At 39.6% G+C, this 20,838-nt stretch overlaps 1 protein-coding gene across 10 annotated transcripts in view; it reads left to right on the top strand.

The window, feature by feature from the left end:
- LOC139691948 (semaphorin-1A-like) overlaps positions 1–20,838 on the top strand; it is a 693,697-nt gene that overhangs the window by 51,048 nt on the left and 621,811 nt on the right. For 9 of the 10 annotated variants that reach the window (XM_071589938.1, XM_071589989.1, XM_071589954.1 and 6 more), the window contains exon 2: positions 16,468–16,549. The exons of the other annotated variant lie outside the window; for it this stretch is intronic. The gene's annotated coding sequence lies outside the window, so the exon portion shown is untranslated. The remainder of the gene's footprint in view (positions 1–16,467; positions 16,550–20,838) is intronic. 10 annotated transcript variants of the gene reach the window in all.

Here is a 20,838-nt window from a genome sequence, read left to right as displayed (position 1 = left end):
TGCTGATCAGGGAGACGATAGAATACAATGCCCGGTTGTACTGAGCCGCCCTTGCACATCCAGAGCCTGCCGCGACGCCCTCCACTTTTGCTCTGTGTTCCTCCTGTCGTGCAAGAATTCAAAGGAAAGGTTTTAACCTTTTCCAATTACCCTGAATTTTTTATCCTTCCATGACAGTGACCCAAGTCCCTTAGTAGTTCTTCCGTGAATAGACGGGCTTTATTTAAAAAACAAAGGGAATCGGAAAACGATCTTGGGAATGAGAGGAAAATAAAAGAAATGCTATCTTTCGTTCGAAGGCATAAAAAAGGCGAAAGATATTTCCGACCGTATCGTCGTTTCTTTTTCCTCCTCTATCGTTCCCTCCTTTTCCCACGTCTTCCTTTCTCTACAGCCACCATCCTTCCGAAAATCGCCGTCATCCAAATAAGGGGCATATTACTTTTTTCTTGTTTGTTTTTGACTTTTTTCGGAGAAGTCGCGAAAACTACGTCGTTTATGTAGGGCATTTTATCGGAACGGTTACTGCTTTTGGTCGGGAAAAAATTGGTCGAGAGAATGGGAACGGCATGGTTTTTTTTGGAGTCAAGGGTTCAGGGAAAATGTGTTATTTTTTTCGTGATATTACAGTTTTTACTTCTTCACTCTTGTATTTTCTTTGCCATCGTTTTTCACTTTTCTCTCTGTGTGCATAGGACTCAATTTGTTGATTCACGTATCACTTGCTTCTTGCTTGGTTTCTGAAGGGAATGTCTTTTTATGAATCGAGGGAATTAAATAGCATGCCATCCACTGGAAAACCCTCGAGCGACACAGCTCCTCGGGAAAAATAGTTAAATAATTATGATATGAAACAAATACACTACTTACCTGTGTGTAATTTCAAGTTGAAAAACGTACATTCACTGAAATACATTCACTCTCCCTTTTATGCGCCAGGAATAGCGGAAAGAATCCTTATCTCTACATGGCCTCTGGCGTCTGATGTTTGCATCCGTTTTTATTTTTCTCCCGTTTCCTTTCCCCCCGCACACGAATCCTGATTCTCCTAACGCTGCTTTTCAAAATCTGCTTTTTCAACTCTTCCTCTCTACCATTTCCTCTTTTATCCTCTTTCTCTTTCCAATGACATAGGAACATTTTTTCTTTGTTTTTTTAAACAGTTTTTAAAACAACACCAAGAGCTTTCAACTTTTATACCTATCATATCCCATCCTTGCTGAATTGCTTTCGCAAAGTGTCATTTGACAAAGTAATGTTTCAACAGCTAAAAACTACTGTTATATTTATTGTCATGCGCATGGTGTAGATTAAGGTTGGCGTGTTCATTTCAAAATGTATTTTATGATCTCTTAAAATAGTTTTTTGATCCTTGAAAATATACGTATTCTCAGTTTTTGAAAGTTCTCTAATTGTTGAAGAAATGGTATTTTCCCTGAGCTAGGTGATGCATATTTATGAACTAACTAAAAGTCATTCCCGATGCTTCATTTCTTTTGTCTAAGATACATAAGTATGTTGATAGCAGCCATAGCCGTAAACGAGTTGCTTATTGTCATTATTTTAGCATGATTCCTCCCTTTTTGTCACATATGATGATTTGAAATACCCTATTCGTACCAGCATAATTAAACAAAAAATTGACTTTTGTTTATAAGCATACCTATGTGTGCAATAGGCATACATTTTTATTCGTTGCACAGTTGCATAGTCTTTTGTCCTTCCAAAATCTGCGCTTAAAAGTAGAATGCCAATGATAGCATGCTTATGCACCACACGGACGTCACATGATCACGTACATCAATCTCGTGATATTTAGGCCATTTTGATCATTTGTTTGCGATTAAACTAGGGAATATACTATTTTGCGTTTGAACGCTGGTCTTCACTTTTTATTTATTTAATCCCCATCAATTAAACTTCAAATAATTTGAGATGTGTCTGTAAAACAGTATTTGATCACATAAGGCTGCTACGAATTTGGCGTCATTTCTATGATTAGGATAAACTTGTCTGTGACTCGTATTTCTAAATTTTCCAAATTTCTCTGTTATTTTCAAGGCAGCTCGTTCAGCCGATGAAGGATTTGAAAAATAATTTTGATGAATCAAGTAGGTAAAGACCTTGAATAAAATTCTGTCATCCCAGTAAACAATTAGTGCTAAATTCACCAAACAAATTCAAGTCCAAACAAATAAATGAAGTTTCCAATATATCTAATCATACAACCAAATTTAAGCATTTAAGAAAGCATTGAACTTTCTGTTAGCATTTAATATGATACAAATTTTTCGCCAAACAACTCATTACTGCCTTTTATTAAAAGGGCAATAAGCATTACTCTTTTAAATGATCGGAAACCTTAGCTGAGACCCTTATTTACTGGGAAAATTAAGGCTTCCATCACAAGCCAAAGGATAAGGATTTTATTAACAGGTAAACAAGTATTAATAATGCCGTGTACTATGGATTAAATTTATATAACCAATTTCAGTAAATTTCATCTTTCCTGTCTTTCCACACTCTATTCCCTTACAGTATTACCTTATTCAGAGTTGTTTCAAAATCCTCAATTACTACCCGCATCCACTCCGCGTATTATTTTGGAGTACTCATCCTGATTCTGAGGTTTGGGTTTATGCCAATTTCCTTTTTCTTTTCCGTTAACATTCTCCGCATCCTTGGGGGAGACGAAAGGATTACGGATTCGAGGAAGGAAATTTTCTTAATCGCACTTAAACTTTGGCTGATATGGGGAATGGAGAAACTCCTTGTCGTCAGTGAGCTATCCTCATAGTTTCCGGTTGAAAGGCGGAGAAGAGAAAATGCTTTATGTTGGAGCATTCTCCGTGCGGATATCTTCACCTCTCCCCTTATTGTTCTTTTGCTTCGTTAAAACCCCATTTTCGTGGCTTTTTTAAGGGCTGAGAGAGATTAATATGTCTTGGTCCCAATAAATTTCAGAATGTGAAAATTAATAACCCAAGCCTCATTTCGAAGTGGAAATTATATTTACCTACCTATTTGCAGTAGTTGAGGTATTCATTAAATCCCCTCGGTAAATTCTTAAATGCTAGAGAAATGGCCAATCCATACTATATCCATATTATCGATTTTTTTTTACTGTTGTGGAATAAAAAAAAATGCTTACTTAAGATAGGTCAGTAATCACCTTAGCGTCTTAGATTCTGAAATGAGAGATGAGATACAAAGAAAAAAATAGAGTTGGTTACTAAGACAACCGTTTTTCCTAACGATAATATCTTGTAGCTTAGTTATTTTGAGCTATGGAACTCTCAATGTTTAAGATTGTTTATGATGGATAACACTTGTTTAATGCTGTCATGAATATTACAAATAGGTTATCTTTTCAAAATTAGATACGAGATTCTCTCCAGTATTATATCATGCTCGATTTATCGATCTTATAGTTTCCCAGACAGTGTAGAATTACGTGAAATTCTTTGAGGCGCTTATGAATTTATATATTTTTATCTTAAGGAACTGCATTAAGTATTTATAGCAGAAACGATTACCTTCCTTCCATTATTTATGTTTCTTTATAGTTTCCTACTGATTTGTTGGAGTTCCATGCCCTCCCGGATTAAAATTACCAGCTATAGCGCATCTTCCGTTCCATTCATAGGACCAGACAGGTCCCATCTTACCCGCATCAGCGTTCTGCAGCCGAATCATAAAATATTTTAAAATTCATATGTTCTGTAAGACCCGTATTTATAAGCGCGCAGGTGTTCGTAATTGTGAGAAGAGGAAGGGATACTACCCTTCCCTCCCTTAATCTCTTGACAGCGTAGAAGAGACATTTCAACCTTGTCCGCTTCCCTCTTGTCTATCAGTCCGCCTCGCGGCCTCCCTAATTTCAAGCCGTTCCCTCGTCCTTTGATGCGACCTGCTCCTCGTCCTATATACCGATTTCTCCGCCTGAGAGGACCTCGCCCCTTTGTAGGCCTCTCTCTGGGCGCGAGAGAAAAACCATTTGATCGTGATTTACGCCGCTTGCCTTCCTTTCCCCTTTACACACACACACACACACTTGCTCTCGCTCCCAGATTAACGACCATTCCGAGGGCTCTCGGTTTTTTATCTTTATATCCTATCCCCCTTTAGCGTCACACCCCACGGAAGAAAAAAAAGGACCCGAAGACACTTAACATTCCGCGGGACACGACTCCACGTTTCAAGGAGACGGGAGACCTTTTTGTATGCCCTGCCCGAGTTCCCATTATCCTGGGATTACTCCGATTCTATCCCTGGTCTCCGCGATCCCTTAATATGCCTTCCCCCTGACGAACTGTCTCCTTATACCCAGGATTTTCTTGATTCTATCCCCGCGCATCGTAATTTTTTGGATACGTGCATCTTTACCTCAGAAAACTCGGAAAAAATTCGGGCTCTCTCGTTCCCCAAAAAAATGTTTCTCGACTCGCAGAAATTATGTCAATATGCAACTATTTCCTCGTCAATGTTATATTAGTTTCATCTTATGTATGTCTTTTATAAATTGGAATTTAGCACAAATTGTCATGTGGTGTGAAGGCATTACTACTTTACTTCTGTGCTCTTTAACAGTTTTTAAATGTAGAAGTTGAGGTTGTAACGGTTGAGACTTCCCCGAGCCGATCAATTGCTGAAGCTGAGTGACACGCCATTTTAGGTCATGAAACGTTTGTTAAAATACTCGATTATGATGGGAGGTCCTCTTTGTGTATCTCAATTTTTTAATATACATTTTAAGTAATTTGTTTTTTATAATTCCCCTTCATAATTGAATCTAAGAAGTAATTATTGCGTGTTTCAAATCACTTTTATACTGATCTCAATTGAAAGCTTAGATGCAATTGAATTTGTGGCTTGGACTAAGATTTCCAATAAGGTACTTGTGCACTAGCAAAAGAATAAATAATTAGTTCCACAACGCAATGTTCCTATTGTGTGGATTGATTTCAAGTTTAAAGAAATACGGTTGGGTTTTTTTTAAATTTACACATTTCATTTCGTCAATGTATTTTCCCGGACTAGAAAAACTGTTTGTATTTTACTCCTTTAAGAAATTCATCATTTTAGAATTTGTTTGCAGATTATATGTGATGGCATTTTGGGGTAAATCTCCTTTTGTTCTTCCTTAAGTCTAGAATTTTAATTTCAATGACTCGGTATCGTATAGCCTAAAGTATTATGGACCATAAACGCCATCTAGACCTGTATTATAAACAGATAAATCGAAGCTAGACGTGCCCAATTTCACTTCCATGTTTTTCCGTTGACCTTTCAGGTCACTCTATCTTTTCGTTTTATTAGGCGCCAAACGGCATAAACTGCTGACAAGCGTTCTCAAACCCAAAACAAAATAAATATGTGCATGATTGTGTAGATTGAATCAAATTCTATTCTACCAAAGTATTTTTTTTTCAATTGCTTTCATGACATTAACATTTCCCGTTAATTAGAATTCAAGTAGGACAGATGCAGTTTCCATGAAAAAATATGAACCAATGTAAATGGCACTACAAGAAAACATACTAATTAACCCATTTTTATTGTACGTGTTTACCTAGGATATGCTTTTGGAGAGAAAGTACCTACTTTCTCTTCTTCGGTGATAGCTATATTTGAAGCTTCAGCTCGAAAAAAGTCTTTCTCGTCTTAATGCATGACATCGATATTCACCATTTCTAGGATGGGTCAGAGTGGGTTAGTGTGCCCTTCGAACATGAAAGGGGATGAAATGGAAAACACTACCCATTGGCCGAAATTGTTTCTTTTACCCTCTTCCCCGCTTTTCCCCCATCCGAGGGTTTTCGAAGGAGAGAAATTCATTCCCGCCGCTCGCATCTCTCTCGCGACGACGGAGGCATTGCAGGCGAGGATAAGTCGGACGGAGGGCCGGGAGAAAAGCAGCAGACTGGGCGAGATACTTTTGAATATGAAATATGAATGAGCTTGTACATGCCTCCTCTCTCCCTCACCCCCTTGTTACCCATCTGCTCGTGGGAATTGGTGGGATGAGGTATGGAAAGAGGAATGAGAGGGGAACCTCTGGGATAGGGGTTACAGAGTGGACTAGGGAAGTTCATATAAGGGGGAAGGAGAATAAGGCAAAGGGAGATGGGTGGGCGGTCATGAGGAAAGGCTGCATATATATGATGAGGGGGAAGCTAAATAAGGTTCAACTTTGGAGTTGGGGTGAAAGGAAGTGTAGAATATAATAATGGAAGGGTCTGCTACTGCTAGACAGGGAGGACCTGGTCATGGGTTTCTCAATGTGGAATATTTGGTGTTTATTGGAGACTGGGGGTGTAGGGCGGGCTAAGCACGGAATCGGTAAGATTGCTAGTGTTTGGAGTGACCAGCGCTTTCTGGCGTTGTGGGCTTTGTTGATTTTTCAGGGACCTAGAATTTAAATTATAAAAAATGGAATGGAAGTCGTTTGCCCGAACAGCCAAGAAGGAAAAAAGTAATAGGGCGTAAGAATTAGGATATCGAACTCATTTTACAATGTGACAGTAATCTCAGTGCAGTGGCATATTAGTATACTTATGTTTTTCGATATTCGTATTTTTCGCACAGTACATTTCTAATGCGTGTCATTTTCACTCACTCAGTCACATTTTTGTGGTGTTATATACGAGTATGTACATAATATCACATTTTTTTTATTTTACTTCCACTTTGTCGCCTCCAAAGAAGAGTTTTGGTTGAACGGTTTCTTATTTTTATGAGTGAAAACGCGAGCGCTCCAGTAATCTATAATCCCCTCAAACCTTAGATTTTTGTCCCGCCTGACCGTCCGACGAGGTACTTTCACGACCGTAGGCACTGTCTTGGCTACACGAACCGCTTACCTATGGGCGCAATCACGGTCAGTGCAATGTAAGATAGGGGAAACATATAACGCATTCTTAAGTACCGTGAGGCTTGAGTGAACTTTCCTTAGCTGAAGTAAGGCTGCCGTTAAAATAAGAGGTCATTTAACTTAGACCATCACACACGGCCATCGCTTTCTTTTTTTTTCTTCCTGTAGCCCCGTCTAATGGTCTACTTATCCCCTTCATCATCCCTCCGTAGTCCGTCGTCTTTTTAATTTCGCCCTCATTCCGACAGAATTGGTCCTCGATTGTGACGATGACAAAGGGTATTGAATTGAGCGTGGATAAAATTGCTGCGGAATGGAGTGGAGGAGAATGGAGGAGAGAAAGGAAGAGTGATTAAATAAGGGCAGCGGAAGGAGGAGAGATTTGAACCTTCACGTATAATTTGAGACGGACTTTCTTAGTCCAGTGGTAAGGAATATTAACTGCTCCAACCCGCTCATGGAGATGCCCGTGTCCTTTTTTGTACTATTTAGTTCTTCTCTCCCGGTCCGACGTCGCCTCCTATTTTTAGGACGAGTGTTTCGACTTCCACAGACACTGCCGTATTCCACGTTTTAATCATGAAGATTGAAATAAATACAGATTTTTGTGGAGATACGAGGCTAGCTGATGTTTATCGGTTTTTTACCTGATCTTGGGGTTTGGGAGAAACAGGCTATATCGAAAACTAGGAAGGCCCTGCTTTATTTTTTTATCCGACGTGGCGTGGGACCATGGAGCGAAGGAAAAGGGCCTGGTAAAGGATCGAGGGATCATCTTTCAGTTGTACCCTGAGGGTTGACGCGGTGGGATGGCCGACTCGTCGGTTATGGCCGGCGCGCCTCGTACGACCTCACCGTCTCCTCCGGAAAATTCTTACCATCCTCCCATTTTCTCACGGGCGTAGTTACGCTCCGATGGTTCTTTTTGGATTTTGGTCCTAGGTATAATATCCTTCATATTGAGAAAAAAGGTTTAGGCGAAGTGAGTAGGCTCTTGGTAGGAAGATTGTGATCCTAATTCACTCATGACCAGGGTCACCTCCTAGGACTCACCGTTTATTGTGTACCCTGCGAACGTTTAATGTCTCCGCATGATATGGATGAGCATATATTATTTATATGAAATAGTGTAAGGATTCGGACATTCATTTGCGTTGTGCACTTTTCTGGTGATGAGCAGACAACAGAGCTAGATAAACATGTTTTGCTCAACAACGAAACTCTGTTTTCAGAATACCCATACGATTAGTGCATTCAACATGCATACATATATATATATATATATATATATATATATATATATATATATATATATATATATATATATATATGTATATATATATAATTATATATATATGTATGTATATATATAATTATATATATATATATATATATGTATATATATATGTATATATGAATAGAATAGCAACATTTAAAAGGACACTCACTCGGTAAATTGTGTGAGTGTCCTTTTAAATGTTGCTATTCTATTCTATTTGTGTAATATTGTGCCAGCCCATTATTGTGCCGCTCGTGTGAGTTTTTCCGTACAATCGTTATATATATATATATATATTTATATATACATATATATATATATATATATACATATATATATATATATATATATATACACACACACATACACACATACTATATATATATATTGTTTTCTGATGATTTACCGTTCTATGACGCTATTGTTATATCTCTTTGGTTATGTTTCGCTTCTCTGCCTTCGCAGTTCTTGGTACGTAACGAAAATTTCTTTGGGAGGCAATAAGCTTCTCCGTTGGATGAGGAATTGACTAACTTATGATTCGCACAGTTGGGTGTAGTTTGGAGCTTTGAGGTTCTTGGAAATTAAATTACAGTTTTTATAATTTACCTTCTTATTGGCGTGGAACGCACCACCAGTGAAATAAAAAGATACAAATTCTCTGTTGACTTTTATCATATAAGCACAGTAAGATGTAAGTAATCCTATTATTTGAACTTTGACACGGTCAGCCTTCCGTTAGATCACACATCGGCGAAAATAATTTCTCAATTGTGCTGTAATGAGAGATAATTTTTCATTAATATGTGGGCAGGACCTTCATTTTAACGGGACAATTTGTGCTGGTTTAGAAAGATTTTGCCTCAAAATTAGAACTCTCATTTCATTTTCCATTTTATTTTTAGGCTCTCAAAAAAATTATTTGTCTGCATCGTTATCCATGTCAAAAAAGTTATTTTGTAGTGATATGAGTAGTTAACTCTTAACTTACTTCATTCATTCTCTTTATACCAAATTAGGGATATGAACTCCACGAGTTTTTACGAGGCTGCAAACGCCGTGTACGTTCTCCTTTTTGCCTTTCCTATGTTAACGTTGTGGAGCTGTCAGATCTACTATTTATTCTCACTTTCTCACTGAATATTCAACTTAAAATTGAGTATTCTTAAATCGTTAAAAGGTACCGGTCGCCTGGGTTGATTGCCTGCGTAGTCACTCAATTCCCTCTTTTAGCTTACTGACAGACCTTAGGCAATCAATCTGTGTTAGTGCCTTGAATACTATGTAATGTTAGAATATATCAATAAAAAATGTAATAGCCATTTTCGAATCGACGTAGTGGTTATATAATCTATTAAGGTCATAGTTCTATAGCAGTAAAAAATGGGTCCCAAAATGGGGCTGCGATGTTATTTTCAGCCGAGTTATGGAAAGTTACGGGAAAATATTGGCATTGACCATAGTTCCAGTTATTTTAAAGTTTATGGCTAATTTTTGTCCAATGATATTTTTAGTCTCAAATGCACCTCAGCCTCCAATGTTGATTACGCTCTCACTAACGGCTTCATCAATGGCTTCTTTTCGACTCGTAGACCCCCGCATTCGTGACCCACTGTACCCTTCGGGAATAGGGCGATGATGGCCTCGAGACAGAGGCATCTTGAGTTCCTCTCCATGTTCCACTCTCTCTTTCTCCCGGCAGAAATATTTATGAATAGCTTTCCCTCTGCCTCCAGGTTTCAGTCACTCGAGGGCCTCTTAAAAAGAGGCCTTAACTTCCATCTCAGCGCGTCGAGAAGGCAGCTGGTTAGATTCCCTCTCTCCACGTCGGAACAGATCCAATAAGCTTTCGCCTGGATATTTGACCTCAGCGAATCAGTCATCGACGTTTTTGTTTTGCTATCAAGTAAGTTTGTTTTCAATGGTTCAAAGATTTTCAATGAACAATATCCAGAGAAAGCGCGTAAATACTGTGGCTGTCGTTTTAGGGAAAGTGGTCGCGTGAATTAATTAATTTTCGAAGTGCAAAATAGAAGACTTGATAATACACCGCGGCTCTTGCCTTCTTAAAAATTTTTCCTTTTTCTTACGAGCATGTTCTGGTCCTCTCTATTGAAAAGTATATTTCCCCATCTATTAAACTTTAATTTAGGGTGTCTATGCATTTGAAGAATCGTATACAGGAATCCTGTAGGAATGAAATGACTTGGTTTGCTTCGTTCACGTTGACTAAATTTTTAAATGTTAATGTGTCGTCTGGTGGTCACTGGTCAAATATGGTCATATTTTCTTTTTAATAATATGTTTTCATTTCGCCAACTGAATACAAAAACGCCTGTGTCCGGTACCATTCATGTACGACTGTCGTCTAATTCAATGTTAAATAAGTTGAAGCATGCTTGCGCAGCACACGGATGAATGCACAGGTATTGGTAGGCTTAAAATATTTATGAATCAACTATAGCCATAATTTGATTTTTTATCCAAATTCTCTTCATTGCAGTAATAACGACAAAAATCACGTACCGTTTTAATTGTTTTATTTCATAAAACGTAGTTAATCTGAATAGTTATTCTGAAAATTCGGATTTTTTCAGAAGATAATTCCAATACTTCATAAAAAAATATTAATTATACTCAATTATTGCCTGTGAAATCTCACTGTGTATTTTCTACGAAATATCTTGGGAATTGCTTATTAATCTGCGAAAAGATTAAGTTTTCGTTAAAAGTGTATCCACTAGGTTATACACGTATCTATTTAATTCGAGTAACGATTAGTTTCGTGAAGTTTTGGTAATATACGATACAACGAAGGAAATACCCTACGTATGCTTGCGGCCATATTTTAACTTGTGATTTCTTGAGGTTATTAGTGAAAAGCTATTTTTTGGAAAATGATAGCTTTTTAATTCCCAGGCTTGTTTCCGTCGCCGTGAACACCTCTGTTTCGTGGAAGAATTTCTCCGATTTTATTAGAATCAAAATCTTCTCATTATGCACCTAATTTTGACCTTCATGGCTGAGTATCGATCACATTTTATTTATTCCTTTCTCTCCTAAGCATTAATAGTGCGATATTTGGCATTTCTGAAGAACGGATCCCCAGAAAGGGAAATGATATATATTCTCTGAGACTACCGTCCTTTAATCCTCCAGAAATTTACCACTAAGAGAGGTAAATTCTTCGAAAGTCGCTGATTCAGTCAAGGAGGAAACTGGGTGAAAGAAAGGGAACAAAGGTTGATGGAGAGGGAAGCGGTTAGTTGCCGTCTAAATGCCTGCATTCCCTCTCTCCATTTTCCTACCAGACCAAATCCTTGTCCCCCATCCACTTCTATCCTACATCTCCCGCATTTCTTTTCAGCAGTCTCTCCTTTTTTATCATCCCTCTTTTCTTACCTCCGTTGGCATGTGTGGTTGTATGCTCCGCCCGTCTTCTTTCTCCTTCCCCTATCGCCTACCTCCTCAACTCGGCCTTTATGAGTCCTTCCACCTCCGCACCTTTTGCATTCCTTATCCCTTTTCACCGCCAAAATGATGTCCTAAGACCCATCCTCTTTTATTACCCTTGTTTCCTTACTTTTCCTTTCTTCCTTGGATCACTCTTTCCTTTCAGTTACTTTTTTGAGCATTTTTCCTTACTCTCCGCTTTTCTATCTCCATTTCTGTCTTTATTTTTGCTTGTTTTAACGTCCGTTCTTATTTTAGACGCCAAGTTTATTCATATTTTCAATGATGACTGGTTGGATATCGTGAAATTGCCCTTCTTTAATATACCGTTTTTAATACTTTAATGCGCGGTATCTATCTGTCATTGTCGAAGGTACTCGTAAGTGCTCAATAGTTTTTCATAAGTATCTCGATTAGCATTGTTAGATACTTATTAATGAGAAACCTATCAAATAGAAGGCACGCATTCTAGTGTACACAAAGAATTCCTATCAGAGGATGGAATCTTTTCAATTCGAGGATTTAAGAAAAGGAATAATGTTTTCTTTTAGCCATTTTATAATTAGAGAGGTTATCAACTTAAATAAGTGACCTTGCGTGGAAGTATTCTAGGAAGGAATGAATACGATAAGTATACCCACATGCTCACTCATTTTAGTAGGTCCAGTCAGTTGTGTTATTCAGTAACGTATTCAATATGAAAACGAAGACTTTTTCATCTGTGGCTCATTCTTTTACCATTACACCTCTGCTTTTCAATTCAAATTGGGATTAAACAAGAGTTTTTTGTAGAAATTATACGTGTGAACCGAGGCGAAATGGCATAAAATCACGGCTATGCAATTCATGAACTTTAAAGGGAAGTGTAATTATTGTTCGTGCGTCACAAGTTGATTTTCTTTACTTGAAAGTTACTTATTGATCTACTGAATGTCGGTAAATATAGCCTTCATGTTTACTTCGTAGTATAGGTTTACCGGCATTCCGAGAGTCGTGATCATTGCCATCTTGAGTGCAGTCTTAGTAAGACCGTCACTGTGAGTTGTTATAGCTCTCATGGTGCCTTTTTATCTGCCTTACTATGCTCTCGTTTTCCTCATTTTCTTTTCTCCTTTCAGCCTTCCTCCAAACGTTTATTTTTGGCTCCTTCTCACCCGGGTATTCTTCCCTAAGAGAACTCTTTCCCCCTAAACATTTTTACTTCAAAAACACGGCCTTGTTATTCACGCCTTTATATTTACGCCTGAAATAATCCCGCGCATTGGCCACATGCTCCACAGGAATCTTTCCTCTTTCCTTAGGGCGGCTCGAAATGAATAAAGCCTTTTGCCGAGGGGGTCCGCGGTTTGAGAGGTACCTCGTAGAACGGGTTTTTCGACGTCGCAGTTTACGGGTGTGGGGAGAATTGTGCGAGAATGAGGCAATTTTTTTATCCAAAGCGTCTCCGCTGAGAAAGGGACAACGTTTTGCATGAAGTATTTTCTACGTTTCTGATCCTCATACCTTTTTTCCCCCGGACTCCCCTGAGGTAGGGACTCCAGGAGACTAACAGAAAGGTGCTGGAAAACCTTTTCTTGCCGCCTCAAAGACATCCACGTAGGCTACTTATCCTACCTTCCTTTCGGGCACATCCGCTTTTGAGAGTATTCTACGGGAGCGGGCCTCGTGCGAATACTGGGGTGTGCTAGATGCCCACGTAAGCTGGAAGGAGGGAGATGCCTTATACTCCCATTTACGCTCTTTCCATCCTTTTCGAGGCGTGTTTGTGCACTCATCGGTATACGTTCGGGAAGGAACGTGTCTGGAATAAGGACGTTGTCATCAACCATTCTCTCTTTTGGCCAGGTCGGTACATAGTGTCGCTGAAGGCGCAGACCTTGGGTAGGGGCTATTCTGCAGCCGTGAAAACGGAATTTGATCTCTAGGAATGCCGTTGTTCCACTCTTTATCCATGTTAACTCTCGCCAGATGAACAGAAGAACAGCTTCCGGATCATATGGCGTGGCGCGCAATAGATGTGGGTTTTTTCGCTTCCACTATTTCCCGGCAGGGTTTCCGAAAGTTTCAGGGTTGAGTTTGCTTACCCAGGGGTTTGAACTGACAGTTTATCGCTAAGACGAGACTAGCGTTTTTATCAAGTGCGCGTGCAAATATTGTAAAAAATGTTTTGATTTTTGCCTGATTTTAGGAAAGCCTTATTCTCTCCGTTACCTTGCCTATAATTTCGTGCTGCCGCTAATAATATTTATAAACTTTTGCGCAGTTGAAATTTTTGCTTTTGGGCAAAATTTCGAGAACCTTATTTATATTTGGAATCGAAATTTGGACTTTATTATTCCAAACTGTAAAGAAAAAAATGGAAGGGCTGCCTTGCCGTCCCCTCTGTTGCGCCCGTCTGTTCTGTGGTCAAGATCGAAATGGACAGATTGTGGCATTGCATTCGAGGTAGTGGCGTGTTCTATTTTTGCGTAGTCACGAAGGAGTGGATTCCATTTCAGTCGACTCATGTCTCACGTTCTGATCACCTTACAATATGAATCCATGGGAAGCTTGTGGAGCAGTCGGTACGTTTTCTGCCAACAAACACTTTCACCTCATATTCTTCCTAGTCTTGCGTGATTTTTAGCGTGCTTCACGGTTGCTTATATAATCACTTAAGATATTTCTGGCCATACCATTAACATTCTTCGGTTCTGCTAAGCTTTCTTCTTTTTCTTGAGAACAATCCATCACTGTGACAAGATTTCACTTTTCTCTCGGTCTTTAGGTGATGGCTGCGGTGTTGTTAAGGTAGCTCCCGCCCTCTCCTTCACAATCCCGTACCTTGTCTTTGCCCCCATGATTTCGCTGTGTGGCACAAGGCCATTGCTCGCGACTCCGTCACGAATTTCGTCCATATTCGGAATCATAAATACACCTCGTCGGTCTCCGTTCGCGGACTCCCCCCTTCTCCATCTCTCTTTCTCACTTTTTCTCATTCTCTCTCCGTCACACTTTTCGGCCGAGGTCGTCCGTTCAGGCGCCTCGTTCCGACCGCTTCCTTCCTTCCTTCATGGGCGGAAGGGTTGACCAACGGCTTGCAGTGTGCCGTGGCGCTTTCTAGAATGTTTTTGTGCGGCGGAATCGCGTGCCCCAGTCGATTTATACCACGTCCCTCCTATTAGACGGTCATGCCTCAATGCGACCGTTTTGATAATAGAGGTTTTCTCTCCCACGCCGCTTGTATCGATTTGGTGGTGGTCTTCCCTCACCGTCCAGGATAATATATTCCCGAAAGCAGTCAGCTTCTCCTTCCCCTCCCCCTCGCTATCAAAACTTACTCGCCAATTCTAGGTATCGCGATCGGGATGATTGTGGACGTTTTCGTTTCTCGAATTAAAATAATAACTTTTTCTACTGAGTCATTTTTATCTAAAAATGAGAAGCCTTTTCTTTTTAGCTTATATTTCCGTCTAGTGACTGTAAAAACATAGTTTTTAAGGTAGTAAAGTATAATGTGTGCCTTTACCTCCTATTGAGAGAGACCATGATCTCTATTCTGATAATAAAAAATTCATGCATTTTTTAAAATGGTGATATTCCGTAATCTGTGCATGCACTACGCTCAGCATGACAGATTTACTAATATTCTCTTTGGCTTATTTTAAGTTTTTAAATGACTTATTCTAATCTTAAAATAAGTACTTAACGTTTCAAAAGAATGACCTTTTTCTTGTCTAGATTTTTTAGTATTTATTGTAATTTATGTACTCCAGCTTTATTCCATGGCGTACCTTAGGTCTTTACCTCCTTACTTAATTGCTTACTTTTCATCCAAGAAAGACTTTTCACTTTTTTTAGTCATGATTGTGAAGTTTATATCCAACTTCAGTTCCAGTGTGATGTAGATAATCGAAGTTTTGGAATGAATATTTAATGTTTCCTGTGAAAAAATCCTACCCCTTATTGTGATGTTTACATAATTTGCTCGGGATTGGCAATCCCTAGAGCTTTTCACTTCCTTTTTCTCTTTCAGTCCTTGTGCTAATGAACGGAAGGCATCAAATTGTGCTAGTCCAATTATTGTTCTGCATAAAAAACTTCTAAAATACGCCGTCAGCCTCTTCGTTTTTTGTATCTGTAGGTAATTAAATCGTGTAGCAATTGAGTGAGCTACTCAGAGTCTTTATCTGGAACTTAGGAGTGCCTCCAACTGCTTTTGAGTCGATAAAAAAGGTTTTTTTCTTGGGTTAGGAATCACGTTTGTAACCCTGGAACCTGATAATTCATTTTATTCCTCTTTGCTCTGAGAATAGGAGCAAAAAATATATGTAGCATAGAGGCGCGGAGAGTGAGGCATGTGTTTCGATGGAGAACATAAGAAAGGAATGGCGCACCACAAAAAAGGCCATTGGGGCAGAAGCCCAAGGGGTTTGGTTTGATTTTAAGCTTATATTTTACATCCCCCCGCCCTTAAACTCATCTTCGCCGCCCTTCCCCTGCCACTTCCTGTTCTTTGACCGCCCGTTACGTGAGTTCAAGGGAGAAGGATTGGGGACCTTGGGGAGGGGGGACCAAAGTGGCAGGTAGGTAGCGATGTAGTTTGTTGGAGGATGGGTTAGTTGGTCACTTCCATCTCAGCATGTTACAAATGACTGGGTTGGTCTACGGACAGATCTTCATCACTATATATGCCCCGGAACGCTTCATAATAATGACTTCTACCCCCAGGATTCAAACCACTGAATGCCGTGTCTGCCGAGCCTGCGACCGTTTCGGCTTACTTAGGCATTACGCCGGCATTCGAGTTGCCCCGCTCCCCATCATTCACCGTGACTCTCCCAATATCCCATTTAAAGTCTCGTCTCTTCTTTGCTCGTAGGTGCACGGACGTGATCTCCACTCGATGCTGTCGGGAGTAATGACCACTTTTTTCATGAGAGCTAGTGCCTCCGTTTAAGACGGTGAGTAACGTAAATTGCACCCAAAGGAGCTAACTCCTAATAACAGCTGCATTTGTTTCCATAGGATGCCAGCCATCCTAATTACTTTACCTTGTACCATATTCAAAGGGAATCCAACTATCATGTTATTGTCCGATGCACTAATTTGCTTTCACGTTGAGCACGCATTCTATTTCTTACGGTAGTAAAGAACAAAAGAGGTTATTAGACCAAGCGAGAAAAAGAGGTGGAAAATCTTGTCGACGGCTTATTACGTGTGTTATTACTCAAGTCTGTTCGACGCGTACCAAGAGATACTGCCAAGTTGTGGCTCAAGGCAAAAGAAGAAATAACAGATTTCGGTGCAGAATGTGTCGTCCCAGATAATTTCGCATGATACAGATTCCGCCTGTACATTTGGTTTAGTTTGGCAAGCTAAATACCGGAATCTCGTGTCTTCATGTCTTAAATAACTAACCTGCGGATTTCGTTATTTCTGAGTGCCCCTCACTTTAGATACCTGGAGTTCTCCAAATGAATTGATTACATAATGCTTCAAAACTTGATAACAATTGGATTTCCACTGTCTGTATCTCTCTCTAACTATTTCTCTCACTATTTCTCTCTCTGTCCGTAATAGGGACATAGAAACACACATTGCGCTACCTCTACAACTTCACTCAGCCCACTCCCGCTTTTCACTCACCCTCACCCCTCTTTCCCATCCACACCCCCTATTTCACCTCTTAAACCCCCTTCCACCCCGCTACTCACTTTTAAGCCGGTGGGAGAATAGCCAGATCTTATTCTAAGATTAACGTCGGGTCGGATGAAGAGTGGGTGGGGGAAGTCGGGTGGGACGTATGAAAAAATATAATAAAGCCTAAATTAATTCCGTTTTCCTAATGAAGTTCCCTTTCCAGGGCTACCGCCCCGTTCTTTCCACTCCCCCAGTCCATGCCTCACCGAAATTCAGCGGTGACCTGAGCCCCAGCTGTTAATATTCATGACTGCGGGGAAGTCATGGGAAGGGGGATGAGGTGAAAGGGAAAAGGGGGAAGAGTTGGTGTGATGGTGGAGGGGGTTGAACGTCATAAGGCAAAGGGTTGGAGGTTTTAGTTTGAAGGACCACGATGAGACTGATAGGTGGGACGAAGCTGGGGATACGATACTTCATTTACGATGTACATATCTATCTACCTATAAGTTTTTCTGGTTCGCTGAAGCGAGGGTGAATGACATCAGTCTCAGAGCTGCCGAAAGATGAAAAAGATGTTTTGGTAACAGATGTAGTAGATAGGACGACCGAAGCAACTATTATGAGATCGATAGATAGCGATGTGAAACGTGTTTTTGGAACATTTTCTTTCGTATTAATATCCAACAGTAGCTCATGATTTAATCCATACATCGTGATTACGTAAGAGGTTTGCGATTCATGATGTAAGAGTCATGTTGTGCTGAATGAGACCATACGGCATACATTCCCGTCTACTCTGTTTTTATTTACCTGATGAGGTTATTCGCACGTTTTCTTTCCAAGCTACGTCCTCGAGTGGGACACAGTTCCCACGTAAACAATTGTCCCAAATGAGGACAGTTTTTCGACAAAAATGAATTCATAAGGTGTGGGAATTAGATTCGTTAATGAGATCTGGCAAGCTATGTGAAGGTAAAAGTTGAAGTTTGTAATTATTAATACTATCCCATCAAACGTGAATCATACTTCCAAATTGGTTCGAATATTCGTTAATTTTAGCTCCCATTTCTTTTGTGGCCAGCGTTAGCGGCCATTCTACCAGCCGTCGCTGACTGCCGAATTCACGCCTTCATTCTCCTTGTCACTGCGTTCTGTCACATTGGGCCGCGTCCACCCACAATGAGAGTGACGTACTTTCTGAGAGTCTGGTGTACTTGATACCTGGATTTTATTCTCCACGTCTTGCGTGCCTGCTATGGCACCTTAGAGCCGCACATACATAGAATGAAACTAGTGGGTAGGTCAAAATACTTCTAGTGGTTAATTGTAGAAACTGAATGGAAGAAAGAATACAAATCGTGCAAGGCAGCGATTTCTTACGGGAATTCTAATAGTGGAAGTTGTTCTATTATGTTTGTTTTGTTTTTTTCGTGGTCACTGCTTTCGTGATAACCATTTCACGCTCATCAGTTGCTATTTTCATTTACATGCGATTATTATGGGCATTAGAAAATTGTTCATGATCTTATATTATAAAAGTAACTTTTTTCTAATACTGATCCCGGATAATTATGTCATGCATCGATAATTTTATCTAGCTATGTGTATGTTCCTTATACGCTATGATCATGGTAGTTTATGTCTAAGTCGCACATTTTCTCGTACCATTTATGTTTTTTTCCACTTTTCAAATGGGTAATTACGGAGGAAAAATTTTGTTTGCTTAAATATCTGATAGTATTTTATTGATTTTACTCAAAACAATAGTAACATTATGTCATATCCTGTCTCGCAGTAGTGCTGTAGATTTGTCTTTGGAAGGAGATATCGTAGGTGCTTATTGGTAGCGAAAGGTAAAGAAGAGAATAAGAGTGTGTGGAAGTGGTCTCGGGGAGACTGTTATGGTGAGTAATTCCAACGTACGAGTCCCTCAGTCGGAGCAATACGTGGGCGATGCCTTTCATTTTGAAGGCAAGGTGAATTAATGGCTGCAAGCGAGAGAATGGAAGAGAAAGGATGTATGAAAGAGATAGTGAATGAAAGAGAGGTGGAAGGTATGGTTTGGTGTAGAGGCAGTGTGTGTGTGAGAGAGAGAGAAGCTATGGGAGGAGAAAGGGATGTGAGTCAGTCCATAAATCCACTCTAACCGATCACCAAACCAACGCCACTCTGTCCCCGAAGGTGAAGAAAAGGGAGAATAAGGAGAGAAAGAAAGGCTGAGTGGAAGGCTGAGAAGTGATTTGGCTGATTTGTCACCCATTTCTTTTCCATCCTCTCTTCTTTCTTTGGCTTTCCCTCTGTTTGAGCCCTCCCTTTCTCTCAATTCTAGGTTCAAAGTTCAGCTTTCCTAACTTAAAACTCATTTTCATTTTGAACCTGGGAAAGTATCATCTTCCTCCAGCTACCGCCGTCGTCAGTATTTCGACCTCTTGTTTATTCTTTCCGTTATTTTTTGTAACCAAAGGACAATTAGTTTTACCTATTTACCTATGGATGGATGGAGGCAAAACTGGATTCTAAGGAGCAAGTCCAATGGCTGATTTGTTCCGACGTGCTAAAATTTCCCCCTTGAACATTTCTGCAAAGCGGATGAATTAAAAAATGGGCTATTTTCAATCACCTAGTTTGTGTATTTTCTCAGTAGAATTTGATCTTCTCCAGCAATCCTCCACTCTCAAATCTATCGGATTTAGAGGGTTAATCTCGAAATTTGCAAGTTCAGCATCTTTAGAAAATCATTATTCCCTCTTTCGTTCCATTTAGCCTGTCGCTCGCATTGGATTAAACTCATATTTGCCATTTTGTAGATCTCATTGGCTTTTCTAACCCTTGTAGCAATTTTGTATATGATTCGGAATTCATGAATTACTAAGAATCTAATATTGAAAAAGTAACAGTATCTAAAAATTAAAATAAAATAAAAAAAGAGTAAAAGAATCAAAAATCTAAATTGATTTTGATTTGATTGATTGACCACAAATTACGATTTTTTTACATTTTGTAAAAGTCATTTCGTTTTATTCATGCACTAGGACCAATTATTAAAATTTATTCCTTTCTGTTGTACCATTCAAATAAGTTGTTAAGGTATTATGCACCTTCTGAATCAGTCCAACAGATTCCTAGGGCGATTTCGCTAACGATCTTTCGCAGATCAACTCTCCGGATCGTAGCGTCTTATCGATTTTCCTCGAGTCGTGACTTTAAAGCTCATTTTTTCCCAATTGCCAAATAACGTGCGGTCGACAGCCCTTTGATATAGCGTAATTGCCGAATGTCTCGATTATTAAATCTGCGCCGTTAAAGATCGAATATGAAGATATCGAATCGCTCCAGTTCCTGGGGAAAATTTTTCCATTAATTTCATTCTCCAGTTAACCAACCAAAGGAAACTGGACCAACGGGATGTGAAGTGATGAGAAGTATGCTGCGAGCTTGCTTCCTTGCAGATTAATGGTTGCTGCCTCTGTTTTGCGATATAATTCCCTACTGTGCTTTATCAAATCATTTCCTTTTTAGAGGTTTTAGAGATAGAATTGACCAGTGAGGGGTACTTCGTGACTGGTATTTTATGAATTAAATTCGATACTCTCTAATCTAAGTTATCTCT

This window comes from Hetaerina americana, unplaced genomic scaffold, assembly GCF_022747635.1.
Source record: "Hetaerina americana unplaced genomic scaffold, ioHetAmer1.1.p SCAF_1, whole genome shotgun sequence".
NCBI classification, from domain to species: Eukaryota; Metazoa; Arthropoda; class Insecta; order Odonata; family Calopterygidae; genus Hetaerina; species Hetaerina americana.
The sequence above is the reverse complement of the archived record's forward strand: the minus strand, read 5'-3'. Positions and strand labels throughout refer to the sequence as shown.